The sequence below is a fragment of the Hemitrygon akajei genome, chromosome 1, assembly GCF_048418815.1.
Source record: "Hemitrygon akajei chromosome 1, sHemAka1.3, whole genome shotgun sequence".
Lineage (NCBI taxonomy): Eukaryota > Metazoa > Chordata > Chondrichthyes > Myliobatiformes > Dasyatidae > Hemitrygon > Hemitrygon akajei.
The window spans coordinates 203,303,565-203,322,013 of NC_133124.1; positions in this window are offsets into that span (position 1 = coordinate 203,303,565).

Here is an 18,449-nt window from a genome sequence, read left to right on the forward strand (position 1 = left end):
AAAATGTCAGGTTGAAACCCATGGAGGAGAGATGACAGCAATAAAAAATCTATTGAAGTTATGGCTATAACAAGCTGCAACTGTAACCAGACAAAATTGTCAGAGACACTTCCAAGATCTCTACCGTATAACTGGAAATTAGTTTTGTTAAATCACACCAAGGGATATGGTCAGGTAATTTTTTGAATAAGTTTGTGAATCGACTTTTTGTGGATGATCAACGATTTCATCCAACAAAGCAAGAAGCAAGATGGAAATCCACCCACGATCGAAGAACCAGCGCGGGAATGAAAGGTTTAATCACATAGAGAATGTAATGGGGTTGAATATATAAGTTTATTTTCATTCGAAGGATCAGAATTTGATTTTCTGAAATAACTTATTATTTTTGCAAAGACCTTGATAAGTTATTGAATGAGATTTACTTTGTTTAAAAGTTGTGATGTTGGAGAATTGTCATGTAAGGAGTTAAGCTGTATATTTTGTTTTTGAATTTGAATTTGTAGACATTCTGACTGGAACTGAAACTGAAGTTAACCATAATATTTAAGAATAGGAATTCAATTAGTTTTCTAACTAACTAGGGATAAATAAAGAGGAAAGGTTAGTCTGTAAACCTTTAAATAGGGAATAACAATAGATCTAATTAGTTAGAAACATAAAAACAAAGAAAACCTGCAGCACAATACAGGCCCTTTGGCCCACAATGTTGTGCTGAACATGTACTTACTTTAGAAATTATTTTTCTAAGCTCCATGTACCTACCCAGGAGTCTCTTAAAAGACCCTATCGTATCCACCTCCACCACCATCGCCAGCAGCCCATTCCATGCACTCACCACTCTCTGCATTTAAAAAAAAAACTGATCCCTGTACATCTCCTCTGTACATACTTTGAAGCACCTTAAAACTGTGCCCTCTGGTGTTATCTATTTCAGCCCTGGGAAGAAGCCTCTGACTATCCACACGATCAATGCCTCTCATCATCTTATACATCTCTATCAAGTCACCTCTCATACTCTGTCAGGCCAAGTTCACTCAACCTATTCTCATTAGGCATGCTCTCCATTCCAGGCAACGTCCTTGTAAATCTCCTTTGAACCCTTTCTATAGTTTCCACATCCTTTCTGTAGTGAGGTGACCAGAACTGTGCACAGTACTCCAAGTCAGATCTGACCAGGGTCCTATATAGCTGTAACGTTACCTCTTGGCTCTTAAACTCAATCCCATGGTTGATGAAGGCTAATGCACCATATGCCTTCTTAACCACAGAGTCAACCTGTACAGCAGCTTTGAGTGTCCTATGGACTCGGACCCCAAGATCCCTCTGATCCTCCACACTGCCAAGAGTCCTACCTTTAATACTATATTTTGCCATCATATTTGATCTACCAAAATGAACCACCTCAGACTTATCTGGGTTGAACTCCATCTGTCACTTCTCAGACCAGTTTTACATCCTATCAATGTCCCGCTGTAACCTCTAGCAGCCCTCCACACTATCCACAACACCTCCAACCTTTGCGTCATCAGCAAACTTACAAACCCATCCCTCCACTTCCTCATCCAGGTCGTTTATAAAAATCACAAAGAGAAGGGGTCCCAGAACAGATCCCTGAGTCACACCACTGGTGACTGACCTCCATGCAGAATATGACCTGTCTACAACTACTCTTTGCCTTCTGTGGGCAAGCCAGTTCTGGATCCACAAAGCATCCCTTTGTGGATCCCTTGGATCCCATGCCTCCTTACTTTCTCAAAGGAGGAATTAGAATATTAATATTCGGAATTAGTTAGAGGAACTAGAGTAATAAAGGTTATTCTAATGAATATTCTAACTAAACAGAAATTTGGTTTTGTTGATACTTGAGATGAGGAACCTAAACAGAATGTTGGAATTTTGTATTGTTCTTACTCATGTAAATGTTTTGTATATCTTGTTTTTTTATGAACAAAACTTAACCCTAGAAGTGCGTGTTTTCTATTCACTGCCTCCTTCTGATATCTAGAGCTTCTGATGACCTACTAGCTCCTAGTGTAGTATTATGTAATTTATTTTTTCTGAACAGAGGAGCACTTTTAGTAATCGACTAAGATAACTGCACTGCTCCAAAGAGTGCTATATGAGGTCAGTTGTACCCCCGGACATTAGGCTCTATAATGAGTCAACCTATAGCTGGGGAAGTGATGACACCCTCCTGTTAGACTGTTCGAGGTAACTTATTTTTTTATTGTTTCTTACTTCTCTTCTAATATTTGTATATCTGTGCACCTGTAATGCTACTGTGACACTGTAATTTCCTTTGGGATCAATAAAGTATCTACCTATCTATTTACTCAATTACACTCAGATGACAAATTAACCTACCAGCCAGTACAACTTTGGAATGTGGGAAGAAACCAGAGCACTTGGAGGAAACCCAGAGGTCATGGACAGAATGTACGAACTCCTTACAGGCACCAGTAGGAATTGAACCCAGTAACAGCGTTAGGCTAACCACTACACTACCATTTCATTCACTTTCTTAAAAAAAGCAATGTAATAAGTATAATTATTACATTTGGACCATTGCCCCATATTGCAGTCCCCTAATTCTGCACTGCATGGGGATAGAACCAGAGACTTTATAGTCTGATATACTGTGAGTCAGATGAATACTGATATGTCATCAATGTCTACAGTGAGACAGGTAGTAACTGACTGATTCAGAGACTGGGCATATGTTCAGATATTACCCTTTATGATGCAAGGATTATGTGTCAGTTCAGTAGGATTTCCCCATGAGTATTGTTCTGAGAATGACGGGCTAATAGACCTTGTGATATACCAGGTGTTGGTTTAAACAAATATATTGAGATTGGGATTTGTAAACCAACACAGATCAAGGTGCTGCAAGGATTAAGTTAGCTGTGAAATTGAATTTCACATTTTCAGGAGTTTCTTTTACTATCAGCCAGGTTGGCTGGTAGCCTGGGGAGATATCCAAGTAAAGATACGTACTGACCCAAGCAAGGTCATTCATTTAAGTCATAATTATTCTAGTATTTGCCATGCAAGCTGGTTATTGAGGGAGCTTTCTCTTTCTGCCCTCAGCGTTTTCTGGTAACTTATTCCTTCAATCAGTTACAGAAAAATGTAATATGTTCGTTGCTTACCCTTTCATCTAGGCGGTGAAGAAATTTAAGCTCTAAGACCACTTTAGTTCTGGTGATCATCGCAGAACACTTTCTCAGAGTGAGATCAGGTGTACGCTGTGGCAGCATGGAGTGACGCCAACAGAAGGACGGAGCCGTGACTGGTCTCCAGGAACACTGCAAGCTGTTTCTCTTTCAAAACCAGGCAATGGTGATCATAGAAGCAGATTTACTTCTTTGAAAACATTCCAGTGTGCGCCTTAGGTTAATGAGCATTTTGGGCAATATTCATATTCTGACAGAGATCTTGCATGCAGCAAGAGCTTCGGAATTGTGACACAGAGCAGCCGAGTTTTTATTTACATTGTACGGTTCTACTTATGCCAGGAACGTTCACTATGGTGTCTGGATAACATGCTTCTCCTAACTGTGCTGAGGTATTCTTCAAATCCTTTTGAAGAGCTTGGTGGATGGAGTCAAGAACATTCTTGTTCATATTGCCCTCCCCACACGCCCCTTTTGTTTTGCCCCTCTGTTATTTCAGTCCATCGCAGGGAAAGCCATCTCCACCATTGAACACATCTACAAGGAGTAGTGCTAGAAGGGAGCAGCATGCATCACCAAAGACTCCTACCATCCAGGCCGTGCTCTCTTCTCACTGTTGCCATGGGGAAGGAGAGACAGGAGCCTTAGGGCCTACACCAATTAATATCACCATTATACGTCATGAAATTTGTTAAGTTTGCTGCAGCAGTACAATGCAATGCAATCCATGACAATATAGAGAAAAACTGTGAATTACAGTGAGTGTATATATATATATCAAATTAAATTAAGTAACACACACAAAATGGCGGAGGAACTCAGTAGGCCAGGTGGCATCTATGGAAAAAAGCACAGTTGATGTATCGGACCGAAACCCTTCGGCAGACTGGAGAAAAAAGCTGAGGAGTAGATTTGAAAGGTGGAGGAGGGGAGAGAGAAACACCAGGCGATAGGTGAAACTTGGAGGGGGAGGGATGAAGCAAAGATCTAGGAAGTTGATTGGTGCAAGAGACAGAAGACCATGGAATAAAGAAAATGGGGGGTGATGGGGGGGAGGAGCACCAGAGGGAGGCAATGGGTGGTGTGGTGAACTACATATACCTGTCTGGACACGCCCCCTGAAGACTGCTCCTGTGGCTCCTCCCACAGACCCCTGTATAAAGGTGATGGAGGTCTGAGCCCGGCCTCTCAGTCTCCAGGATGTAGTATGGTGGTCACTCACTGCTTGTTCCCTCTTCCAGTCAATAAAAGCCGATACCTCGCTTTTACGTCTCAGAGTGAGTTATTGATGGTGCATCAGGTGGGCAAGGAGATAACATGAGAAGGGGAAAAGGGGATGGTAAATAGTGAAGGAGTGGTGGGGGGAAGGCTTTACTGGAAGTTTGACAAATCAATGTTCATGCCATCAGGTTGGAGGCTACCCAAATGGAATATGAGGTGTTGTTCCCCATGACAGTGGAGGAGGCCAAGGATGGACATATTGGAATGGGAATGGGAAGTGGAATTAAAATGGGTGGCCACTGGGAGATCCTGCTTGTCCTGGAGGTCCGAGCATAGATGCTTAGCAAAGTGGTCTACCAATCTACATCGGGTCTCACCGATATACAAGAGGCCGCACCAGGAGCACCGAAGACAGTATATGACCCTAACAACCTCACAGGTGAAGTGTCGCCTCACCTGGAAGGACTGTTTGGGACCTTGAGCTCCTCCAGCATTTTGTGTGTGTTGCTTGGATTTCCAGAATCTGCAGATTTTTTCTTGTTTGTGAGTTAAATTAAGCAGATAGTGTATGATACGAGGCTGATGTCAGGCTGTCTATTAAGAGAGTGAACCTTTGCAAGGCGACAGACCTGATGGAGTACATGGTAAGGCTTTGGAAACTTGTGTCAACCAACTGGCAGGTGTATTCAAGGACATTTTCAACCTCTCATTGCTATGATAGGAAAGTCCCACCTGCTTCAAAAGGGTATGAATTATACTAGTGCCCAAGAGGAGTAGAGTGAGCTGCCTTATTGATTATTGTCCAGTAGCACCCACACCTATGGTGATGAGGTTGACCATGCCTAGATCCAACTCCTGCCTCGGCAAAGACCTGGACCCACTGTAATCTGCCTAATGGCACAATAGGTCTACAGCAGACGCAATCTCAATGGCTCTTCACACGGCTTTAGATCATCTGGACAATACAAGCACCTATGTCAGGATGCTGTTTGTTGACTATAGCTCAGCACCTGCTATAAGGACCCTCACCTCCCAGGACATGCCCTCTTCTCGTTGTTTCCATCGGGAAGGAGGTACAGGAGCCTGAAGGCACACACTCAGCGATTCAGGAACAGCTTCTTCCCCTCTGCTGTCCAATTCCTAATTGGACATTGAACCCATAAACACTACTGTACCTCACTTTTATTATTAATGTTTTGCACTATTTTTGATTTAACTATTTAATATGTACATATATACTTACTGTAATTGATTTACTTATTTGTTGCTTTTTTCTATATTATCATGCATTGCACTGTACTGCTGCTGCTAAGTTACACATTTCATCTCGTATGTCGGTGATATTAAATCTGATTCTGATCTGAGTTATTTCCCATGAACCGTCAAGCTACCAAACGAACATGGATAACTGAACTGATTCCACTACTAATGGATTCACTTTCATAGGCTCTACTACTCTGCTGTGGCAGAGGGACACTAGAACACATCCTCAACAGCTACTGGAAAGCTTTGGGAGAACACTGCCACCGTTAGAGCCATGGCCAGGTGCTGAAGGCAGTGGAAGAAAGTATCTCCTTGGCCATTAACAACAGTGGGCAACTCCGCCAACCCAGAAAGCCCATAGCCTTTGTCAAAGCTGGAGACCAACCACAATCTCAGCCCAGATCACCAGCAGGCTTGCTCGCCACGGCGTCTGACTGGCAACTGAAAGTCAATCGGGGCAAAGCAGCTGAAGTTCCCTGGTCATTCTGTCAGAAACCTCGAAGCAGGTGGTCATGGTTGAACTCACAACCTCTTGAGAAGACCAGACTGAGGAGGCATTTGAATGTAAGAAAGCCAAATACCAGCAGGTGGTAGAGCAGTGTCAGAGACAGGGGTGGAGGGCATGATGCAAATCTATTGAGGTGGGGTATGGAGGTTTTGCTGGCTGCTCACTCTGCAGAACCTAGTCTCTCCTTGGCATTACAGGAAAAGACCCATTAGGACTGTCACAGAGGTGGCTGTGCATCTAGAGGTGTGACCTGTAGGCCAGTGCTGCTGGGACACAACCTAGAGCCTGATCAACCCTGGCTGGGTTGCATGGGTGAGACCGCCTGATGTTGAAAGACCCGGAACTCCCGATGTCTCCAAGTTGCATCACTGATGATGTGTCCCAGTGCATCCTCGGATTATCTTAACATCAACTCTTGTTCTCAGTTTTATTCCTTTTTCCTTTCTTTCTTTTGTTCATACTTTCTTTATTAGTTTGTTTGTTTGTTTTTGTATTTGCACAATTTGTCTTTTGCGTTTTGGTTGTTTGTCAGTCCTTTTTCGTGTGTAATTTTTCATTGACTCTATTGGAGGGGAGGAACTAAGAGGTCAGCAGAGGGTGGCTACTTTGAGCTAATCTGCAAAAACAGCTTAATTTCCTCCTTTTATTGTCTCTTTAATATCTCTTTTTTCCTCTTCAAGGTGGATTGGACTCTGTCAGAGTCTGTGACCTATGGTTCTTTATGGCGATGGCTCCCCCCAGGGCTCACTGACTGGCTGTTCCTCGATATCCCAAGATTGAGGCCTGGAAGACGTGCACACTTTCTGGGCAAGTTCCTGCAGCCCTGTGGACAACCTGATTCTATGCTGATGTCGCTGACTGAGGCGTCATGGAAAAGTGGAACATCGCAAACAGCGGATCAGCTGTCGGAGGTCTCTGTACCCGGGGAATAGCGCTCTCTCTTTCTCTCGATGATGGGGGAAGAGTTGATCCATAGTCAGAGACCATGGAATAAAAGCAATACAGCAGACTTTAACATCATAATCAGCGAGTTGCTTTGTTTTGTTGGTCTCCCCTCTCGCTGTGGTGTCCCCCTGTTTGGGAGAGAGAGCCCGTGGCATGTTGAATTGTCAGGCGAACAATTAGTTTTTGTTGTACTGCAGATTATGGTCTCTCTTTTGGAGCTTTGCTATTGCTTGCTTGGTGGGTGGTGGGTGCTGATTCTTCCTGCCGGAATAAGTTGGGGTGGAGGGTAATGGGACTGTCTTATCGTCAAACTACACAAGTGCCATTTTCTCATATTGAGCTTCAAGATTGAGCTTTCCTGTTTCTTGTGCATGAGAGGAAGGAGAGGGGTCTTTGGAATTCTAATGTTTTACTGTCATTCACTCTTTGGGTTTATCTTCTGTTTTGTGGATGTCTGTGAAGAGTAAGAATTTCAGGTTGTACACTGTATACATTCTCTGATATTAAATGGAACCATTGAACATCTTTATTTTTCTATGAATGCCTACAAGAAAATGAATTTCAGGGTAGTAAATGGTGACATATTCTGTATGCCTTTGACAAAAAAACTTTCTTAAAGCTTTGAAATTTGACTTTGGACTTTGAACTTTACTTTTGAAAACTTTCATCAGAGCTAGTGTCTCCTATACCCCACTTCACTGAGTGTGTCACTTCTGTGATCAGTTGCAATATTCTTGACTTCCTGATGTCAACACATTTCCATGTTTATTCAGCAAACATTTCCAAATAATAATCTCTAAAGCATGCCTAGGCCATCTTTCAGTCTGAATTATCTTGCTGCTCCACACCATGTTTTTGGCTCAGGAATACTGAGGCCATTTATACTCTTCCATCGTTTACTATGTCTGGGGCTAATGTATTTTGCACATTGTGGTATATTCTGGCATGCAGAGTAAAGTTAATTTCTTATGATCAGATATCCAACCAGCAATCAGGAACCTCAGGTAATAGTGGGATGAGCAAGTTTGTCAAAGCAAATAAGGACATAGAAGAGTAAAGAGAGTGCTATGGATTAGCAGTTTGGTGAATTGGGCCACAGCTATATTGCACACAACAATCTGAGACCGATATCTGCTAACAGTGAGGCGCTGATGACTGAAGTTATACTGGACCAATCAGAACAACATAATTACAGCAGAACTTTGCATTTGGAACCAGTACACAACTTCTCTGGAATCAATTCGTAAACATTTGGGAGAAGGAATTTAGATATTCTAAAAGATATTTATGCTTCCTCCAAAGCAGTACTAACTCGAGTTTCACAACAGTTACCTACGTTACACTTTTCACTTCGGTTCTTAACTTGGATCACCTTTGCTCCATCTCAAAAGCCCTTCCACACTAAAAATGTGGTCAATTGTCAAATGGTCAAGTGCAAGTGAATAATTGAAGATTAGAGCTCAAAGGAGATCAAAATCAATCACTAAAGTGATTGAACAAGTTAGGTCTCTATTCATTGGAGTGTAGAAGGTTGAGGGGGGATTTGATCGAGGTATTTAAAATGTTGAGAGGGATAGATAGAGTTGACGTGAATAGGCTGTTTCCATTGAGAGTAGGGGAGATTCAAACGAGAGGACATGATTTGAGAGTTAGGGGGCAAAAGTTTAAGGGAAACACGAGGGGGTATTTCTTTACTCAGAGAGTGATAGCTGTGTGGAATGAGCTTCCTGTAGAAGTAGTAGAGGCCAGTTCAGTTGTGTCATTTAAGGTAAAATTGGATAGGTATATGGATAGGAAAGGAGTGGAGGGTTATGGGCTGAGTGTGGGTAGGTGGGACTAGGTGAGATTAAGAGTTCGGCACGGACTAGGAGGGCCGGAATGGCCTGTTTCCGTGCTGTGATTGTTATATGGTTGTTATATGGTTAAAGTGCAGCAAACAAAATTCTAAGTAATGGGACTGTCTTATCGCCAAACTACACAAGTGCCATTTTCTCATATTGAGCTTCAAGATAGTGATAAACCTATTGAAGGATCCACTAAAACCTCAGGCTGCCACTGATTTCTTGATCAGTGCCAGATCAAAATGAGAACAGGGGAAAGGTGAGTTGGGGTGTTGGGGTGCACACTATTAATGTGCTTTGTGAAGTTTTACCTGTAGCTACTGAGCTGGAACATAATAACAAACTGCAATAATCTAGCTATATGTATCGTAGAAAAAAGATCAAACATATTTATATTACTAACTATACATAGCTATACGTATCATGGAGAAAATATCAAAAATATTTATATGATATTACTACATAAGGCTGGCTGGTTGCGTAGTGGCATCTGCGCTGGACTACGGAGCCAAGGCTCCCAAGTTCAAATCCACCCAGCTCCTGAAAACCTGGAGCAGGTTGGGCTCCGACAGATTTCAGATGCCCAGGACATGCTGTACGATGAGCAATCACCAAAAAGATCGGTGCAAAAAGCTTGTCATGACGGAGCCCCGACAACTCCACCAGGAGTTAAGGGCACACATACACACACATTACTACATAATGTGAAAGTGGCATTGTAGATTCCTAATTTATTTATTCTTTCACAGAAGAAGTAGCCAACAGGTGGTGCAGTGGCATCTGCACTGGACTTCCAGGTGAATGGTCCTGGGTTCGAATCCAGCCGGCTCCTTGCACGCTTTCTGTCTGCGCTGGGTTGAGTGTTGATCTACCGACTCGGCCTCGTAAAAAAACAGACAAAATTCAAAGGAAACAGTAAGGGTGCAGCGCGATGCATCACAGGCTGTGGAGAGGAATAACAACACAATCACAGAAGAAAGAAGCTAATCATGCCTTGAGTCTTGCAGCCTCTGCGGAATGCCATAGAGCGTTGAGCTTCGAGCACCTGTATTTACTAATGGTTATTATTGTGCTTTCGGGTTAATCTGGTCAAGTTAATTGTGATTGGAATGTGTTTACCCCATTCTATGATTATTTAAAGAGGACTCTTGTTTGGTGCCTTAGTGGAGTCATTGTGTTGGAGAGAGTGAACTGTCTCACGGTGTCACTCCCCAAGGCTCTGTTGATATTCCTATGTCTAACTTCATGGGGAATCTATTGACCTCTGCTCCTAGGTCGAGTCATGAGTCTGCTGTCTTCCGCTTCTGGGCTTGAGTCATTGTCAGCGTTTCCCATGATTGAGAGCTGCTGTTCCTCTACACTTGGGTCCGTGTCCTCTAAGAACATAAGAACATAAGGAATAGGAGCAGGAACAGGCCATTTGGCCCATCGAGCCTGCTCCACCATTCATTAAAATCATTGCTGATCTGGCCGTGGACTCATCTCCACATACCTGCCTTTTCCCCATAACCATTAATTCCCCTGCTATACAAAAATCTATCCAACCTTGTCTGAAATATATTTACTGAGGTAGCCTCCACTGCTTCATTGGGCAGAAAATTCCACAGATTCACCATTTTCTGGGAAAAGCAGTTCCTTCTCATCTCCGTCTGATGCACCATCAATAACTCTCGGAGACGTGAGGTGAGATAGGCTTTTATTAGCTGGACGAAAGCACTGTCAGCAGCAAGAGACCATCACACAACATCCTGGAGATTGAGGGAGGAGCAGTGCCTCCAATCGCCTTTATACGGGGGTCTGTGGGAGGAGCCACAGGAGCAGTCAGCGGGGGGGGGGGGGGCATGTCCAGACAGGTATATGTAGTTCACCACACCGTCCTAAATCTACTCCCCCAAATCTTGAGGCTATGTCCACTAGTTCTAGTCTCACCTACCAGTGGAAACAACTTTCCTGCCTTTGCCTTATATAACCCTTTCATAATTTTATATGTTTCCATAGGATCTTCTTTCATTCTTCAGAATTTTAGTGAGTACAGTTCCAGGTGACTCAATCTCTCCTCATAGTCTAACTCCCTCACCTCTGGAATCAAACTGGTGAACCTCCTCTGCTCCGCCTCCAAAGCCGGTATACCCTTCCTCAAGTAAGGAGACCAGAACTACACGCAGTACTCCAGATGCGGCTCACTGTGATAAGTGACAAATTGCACATCCTGCAAAGGTGTCGAGAGTCTATGGCATGCTCGTCCACTGATCAGACTGCTGACGTACAACTTATACACTTTCGTCCAGTATTAAAGTGTGTGTATATACACTTTCATTCCAAAGATTAAAATATATTGGACTGGCTAATCCTGGATTGCCCATGGTGGATCTTGCACTTGTTCCAGATAGAAAAGGGACCAATGAGATGACACTCTGCAACCAACAGACAGAGTGAGCATCCAGTAGCAAGTAGGATTCAGGCAACGCACCATTGTAGTCACACCTCTAAAACAACCTGATATGTTTTGACTGCTCACTGCTGTTAAAAGGTTTTAATAGATAAGGAAGGCTCTTGAATAGAGGCATATAAAATACTCAAATAGAGACAAATAAAAATATAATATAAAAAATTAAAGTACTAACAAGTAAGTGAAATATTATAATAAAGATAAAATGAAGTAGGTTAAGCACGTTCCTGCATTGTCCTTGTCCACATTTATCAAATGAACAGTTACCTTTTGTCCATGAGTTCTCCATGGGTAATGCTCAGATGTAGTGAATTTCGATGTTATGTACCTCTGGTTTCAGACTTCTGCCTTTCAATGCACACGTGCCTCATCAACAGGGCTGATTTGTGAGTAAAGTCGTGGATCAGACATTCATGTGCTCCAGAATCTGACCACCACCATCTTGGACTTCTGTTGTTGACTGGATGCATGCAAAAACCAGAGGTCCACCAGCTGCTAGTCAGTGCGATTGGGCCAAAGGTTTACGAAGTGCTGATAACTGAGGAAGTGTGCAATTCCATTTTAACAGATGTGGTGGTTGCCCGTCACATCCAGCGATGACAAGAAACCTACGTGGGAGAGTTTTTAAAGTGGAAAAGCCGCTTCAATGGGGCAGTTCCACTCTCTCATCCCTGGATGTCTGAATCCAGTGGTACCGGTAGTCGTCACAACTGGGGTTTTCTTGGTTGCAGTGGATCGCCATGACTACTACTGTGCCTCGTCACGTCCTTCGCTCTCCACGGTGTTTTGCAGAACCCACCTTTGTGGCCTTTGGATCTCACTGTAGATCTCATCCACCCAGTCCTCCGGACCGGACTTTGCATACTGAGATAGGCATGTTCCTATCTCACCAGAGTATGATATCCCTGGTTTAGCCCACCTGCCAAAGTGGCTTACTGGGGTGTGCCCGCTGTCACATCCAAACAGCTACTTGGAGCCACAGGTGAGAGCTGAGTATCCGGTGGGGACCAAGGGTGAGTGAGCTGCCCCAGAATAGACACATACAAAGAACATTTTAAAACCAGGCATCAGATGTCTCTCTCCATCCTCTCTCAAGTTAAAACTCTTTCTTCATCTGCAATTTTTTACAGTTCTGCAGAAAATTTACTTTTTTTTATCTGCACAGTTGTCGGTTCGGCTAGTGAGTATTTTCACCTTTTATACTTTACTTTTGTTAGCAACTGATTGGAGTTAAACAGCACATAATTTCAAGCCAGTGAGATGTGACATTTTCCCTCTGCACCTGAGAATCTAATGCTATGCTCCAATTTGTTAGTCACAGTCCAATCGTTTTGCGGCTTCACATTATAAGTATTATCTAAACTTGTATAAAAATGTAATTGTGGGTATGACAGACAGGGATTTAGAATAGTCATTTACTCTCATATCTATTTGGGACACAGTGAAATATTTCTCAAGGACATCCACAGCTTATTCATTACCTCTGTATTACTTACAACTCTGACTCTAATGTAGATAAGCACTCCTAGGTGCTCTGCAGATGTTCTCCCATACAATATTAGACATTGAACGACATAATGAGATTTTTTTAAGCTGAATACCAAAAGCATTGGCAAAAAAGAGGTTTCAAGCATCTTAGGGTCATAAGACCATGAAGCAGCGACTGGTCAAAGACCTAAATGTGATTCTGAAACTGATGGAGCCTGTGATTGGTAGTTTGGAGATCGTTTGAGTGTTTCAGCGCTCTGTAGTCTCCAAGGTGATTCCAGGAGGCAGAGGCAGCTTGTGGGAACCTCGTGGTGAAAAGACTGTGAGCCAATATTCAAATCCATTTTCCCGATTAAAGCTTCCATTGATCGCCGATTAAAGCAATCAGGGAGATTGAAATGCTGACTACCTGCCTTTTTATCACTGAGGGGTCGCTCAGCTGCCTGAGAGGCAAGACTGCCTTTGTATCACTGGTCAGATCGCTCTGCTATGGAGAAGGAAGACTGTCTTTTTATTGCTGGCAAGATTGCTCTGCTATGGAGACAGAGAATGTTGCCCAGATTTTCTGCGTTTTGGTTGTGGACTTGGACTATGGACATTTTTCAGTCTTATGGTTTTATTGTATTCTGTGTTTTTCTCCCAATCTTTCTTGTGTTTTTTTGTATGCAGACCAGGGGGTTTGGAGGTTGATGTGCCTGTTCCATTTTTGTTCATTTTTTGTGCGGGTAGGAAAGATTCGGAGGTTGATGATTGTGCTGTCTTTCTTTTCTTTCTTGGTTTCATGCCTAACTGGAGAAGAAGAATTTCAGGGTTATATACTTTGATAATAAATGAACCTTTGAAGAAGAGTCTAGGCCCAAAACATTGATTGATTATTTATTTCCATAGGTGCTGGCTGACCTGCTGAGTTCCTCCATCATTTTGTGTGTGTTGCTCTGGATTTCCAACATCTGCAGAATCTCTTGTGTTTATAATAGGTCAAAGACACTCCTTGACCTTGACACACCATTCAATATTATGGTGAATCCTGTTCCTCAAACCCACTTCCAATACATCACACTCCCCATATTCCTTGACGCCCTGAATGCTCAGGAATAAACATTATTGAATAATAATTTTGAATTAAGTATCAACTTTATTCATTTACAAGTATTAGGGATTTGCTGTGGTGTGTTGGTCAGGGTGTGTCATGCAACAAAAAATAACATTCAACAGTTATAAGAAATAATGAATAATACAGATAGAAGTTAATAAAGTTAGAGGTTAAAGGACAGAAATGGAATAAAAAGTGCATGAATAAGTAAATACCAACATGTATTTATTTATTTCTTGAGATACAGCGCTTCTGACCCTTCGAACTATCCTGCAACCCCCGATTTAACCCTAGCCTAATCACGGAACAACTTACGATGACCAATTAACTTACTACTCGGTATGTGTTTGGTCTGTGAGAGGATGCCCACACATTTACGCGGAGGACATAAAAAGTCCTTATAGATGACGTTGAAGTTGAACTTGGAACTCTGACTCCCTGACGTAATAGCATCATGCTAACGGCTATGCTACCGTACAATGTAAGCAGTACAATAAAAAGTGGTTTAAGGTGCTTACAGTGCAGCACAGTGACGGGAGGGGGCGGGTGTGAGTGTAACTGGAATGGTTGATCTGATTAACTGCCTCTGGGAAGAACCTTTTAAGCCAGTGTGAAGTTTTTATTTTAAATCCCTATAGTACTTTCCAGAAGGGAACTATTGGCAAAGGCAGTTTGCAGGGAGGCTAGTGTGCACAATGATTTTTCCCAGAATGAACAGTCTGTTGGAGTAATCAAGATTCACAGTTAACTGAGTAGTGGAAATTTGCATCATTCTGCTTCAAAATGACTGACCATTAATCTTGTCCCAATATGCCCTGTAACAATGCCCCAAGTTCTACATATTCTAGACCAGGAGTTCCCAAGCTTTTATATGCTATGAACTCCTAAAATTAACTGTGGGGGGTGTTCTGTGGACCCCAGGTTGGGACCCCTGCTCTAGACAGACAAATCAGGCTCAGCATCTAATTTCTTCTCAGAATAAGTGAGCCCTCCATCCATTTAAAAAAAAATTGCAACAAGGAGAAATCAACTTTCTGAATGATTCCTCAAAGTTTTATCTTCCCATCTAATGCATTAATCAGAGGGATCAATCTGATGCTATGTACAAGTATGTCCTTCATCAGAAGCCTCTGCTCAGAATTCAAAAATCCATTGGCTTAGATCGTCTGTACTATCAGGCACACCGTACGTTGGAATATTGCTTCTCCAGGCCCTCAAGCAAACTAGGTACAGGCTTCTCAAACATGTATTTCTACATATTAAATAATTATTGGGTCAATCCGATACTATCTGCCAGGTCAGTATAATTGTCCTCCTGTTAGGAGACTGAAATTTTCTGCAGTCTTTCTCCCAAGTGCCATGTATATTTTTATTGAAATTGTACACATAGTTCATGATTCTGCCAAGATGATACTAATATGTGAACTTTGACATGTAAGTATCCATAGAAACATGGAAGGGATACCAGTCTCCATACTTTGGATGATGAATAACATGATCTGTTTGGATTCTAAAGTTTAAAGTGTACAATTGATCTCCCTTTTGGTGTTTTCTGGGCTACCTCCTCTAATTTCTGCCCTTCAAACACAACAGCCAAATCTTTGTGGTCTAACATGTGGCTTTCTATTTGCCCACCATGTCTGTGCTGCTGGCCTATATTAGCTCCCAGTCTGGCGATGCCTCAATTAAATCAAATCATCTTTGTTTTCAAATGATCTCTCCCTGACCATCTCTCTTTGCATCCTCATAACCTTCGTTCTATAGTCCTCAGCTATCTTCTGTTTTTTTTTCCCTTTTAGATCACCCCCATTTGAATGGCTCCACCATTAATAGTTCTCCCATCAGCCAGCAAGCTTCGGAATTCCTTTTCAAACCTCTCTGTGCCTCAACAAGTTATGCCCCCCCCCGCCCCCACACCCCTCCACCACTTGCTTTAAGGGGCTGGATTACTTTGGTCACTTTGTGAACTCAGCTGGTGGTCAAAGTGTGCGCGTTGCAAACGAGAAGTACAGTAAATGGAAGTCCGATTTCTGTTACAGCGCTGAAGTGTTTGATACAGCTGAAATCAGAGTTCCTGGCATCTGTTCATGACCATGAAATGCAGTACTCACCTTCTGTGAGCCGCTCTCCTGACAGGTGGTGCCTTGCAGTACTTTTCAATTGTTTTCACAGCTCTGGGTTACTGTGGATGAGCCGTGTCAGGTTCTGTGGCTTTTTGCTGTTCACCTCTCCAAGCGTTTGATGTACTTGCTCGTTCCTCTTTAGTCTTGTGATCTGCATTGTGAGGCAATTTAGTGTAACTGCAAAGATAATTAATTTTTTTCCCCTCTCTCTCTCTCTCTGAAATACAATAGCTGCTCTTTTTGGGATGCCTTTAAAGGGTGGCACGAGAAGGACAGTGAGGAGTGGGGAACCATTCTTCTCTGGAATTGTGTTATTGTACGGGCAACACCACAATGCAAGTTTTCATATACTTCCCAGACTGTGCCCTAAGCCTTTTCATTTAGAATGTTAGAGTTTATGGTTTTGCTTCTCTCTGCAGATTAGATTTATTTTCCAGGTTAATGTCTTTGCATTAAATTCTCAGGTAAATAATAGCTATGACAAAATAGCATGGGCATGAATTTACATTAATTAGCTCATGGAAGGAGTGTTGAAGGAATCAGAAAGGATGATAGGGGGCACCTTATGATCATGGAACAAGCATTTCTTCTCTCTGAAGAAGAAATCTATGTTTAACATCCGGATCCAATATTTAAATTAATTTTTATCTTACATGTTGTCACGCTCACATTCTCATTTTGCTTGAGCAAATCACATTTGCCTTTTGTCATGGCAACTGAACGTTTGACGCCACCTTTTTTTCTGACAGTCGGGTTTACTCAAGTTCACCTGAAGTTCAGCATGTCCCACTAAGGGTTTCTTCGCATTCTTCTGTTCAGGTCACAGGTCACGAAAGAGGCTGCTGTGTGATATGGGAGCAACTCATCTTATGGCCTTGCCGGTGGGGCGGTTGCTACTTGGTGTCTCCCTGGGGGCTGAGCTTCAAAGCGCGAGGGCAGCGGTCACTGCAACCTTCTTTCTTCTGAGAGCCCTCTCAGTTCCAGTTTGTACAGAGAAAGCAATGGCACACTGAGAAAGAAAGACACCATTTCCAAGCACATCCAGCAGCATGAACTGCTAGAGGCTCTGTGATACTCCACGGCATTGTATGTGTGCATTCCGTTTCCTTAGTGTCACTGCTGGCCATTGGAAAAAGCAATCCCCTGTTTGGTTTCATGTGCCTGCACGTTAGGTTAATTTGCAGGTTGAGTCTGTGGTGAGGAAGGCAAATGCCATGTTAGCATTCATTTCAAGAGGACCAGAATACAAAAGCAAGGATTTCATGTTCAGACTTTATAAAGCACTGGTGATGTCTCACTTGGAGTACTGGGAGCAGTTTTGGGTCCCTCATCTTCTAAAGAATGTGCTGAAACTGTTGAGGGTTCAAAGGAGGTTCACGAAAATGATTCCAGGATTGATTGGTTTGGTATATGAAGAGCATTTGATGGCTCTGGGACTATATTCACTGGAATTCAGAAGAATGAGGTGTGACCTAATTAAAACCTATCAAATATTGAAAGGCCTTGATAGAGTGGATGTGGAGAGGATGTTTCCTGTGATGGGAGAGTCTAGGACCAGAGGGCACAGCTCAGAATAGAGGGGTGCCTTTTCAGAATGGAGATGCAGAGGAATTTCTTCAGCTAGAGAGTAGTGAAACAGTGGAATTTTTTGTCACGGGGCTGTGGAGGTGTGGTGAACTACATATACCTGTCTGGACACGCCCCCTGATGACTGCTCCTGTTGCTCCTCCCACAGACCCCTGTATAAAGGTGATGGAGGTCTGAGCCCGGCCTCTCAGTCTCCAGGAGGCTCTGTAACCCTCGACCAAAGCGCCCCACACCAGCTTGCAAGGTCAATGATGGACATCCTGGTGGAGGGGCACAGGACTAGCTGCCTGTTTGACACGGGCAGCACTGAGAGTTTTATTGACCCGGACACAGTGCAACGCTGTGGACTCGTGACACGGCCGGTAAGCCAGAGGATCACCTTGGCTTCTGGGTCGCATTCCACAGACATCCGGGTGGGTTGTGTAGCGACATTGGTGGTGCAGGGCACAGAATATCGGAACTTTGCGCTACTGGTCATGCCTCAACTGTGCGCACCTGTGCTATTGGGGCTGGACTTCCAGAGCCACCTCGAAAGTGTAACTATGGCATATGATGGGCCCCTCCCACCACTCACTGTCAGGAATCCTCAGTTTGGTGGGACTTTGTCATATACCCCGTTACTGCACACACACACACACACCGAACCACACATCCCACCCAGCACGATGCCGACAGCTGCGCTACCGACACTACTTGCAGCCTCTCCACCCTCAAGATCCCTCCCCCATCGCTGTTCACCAACCTGACCCCCG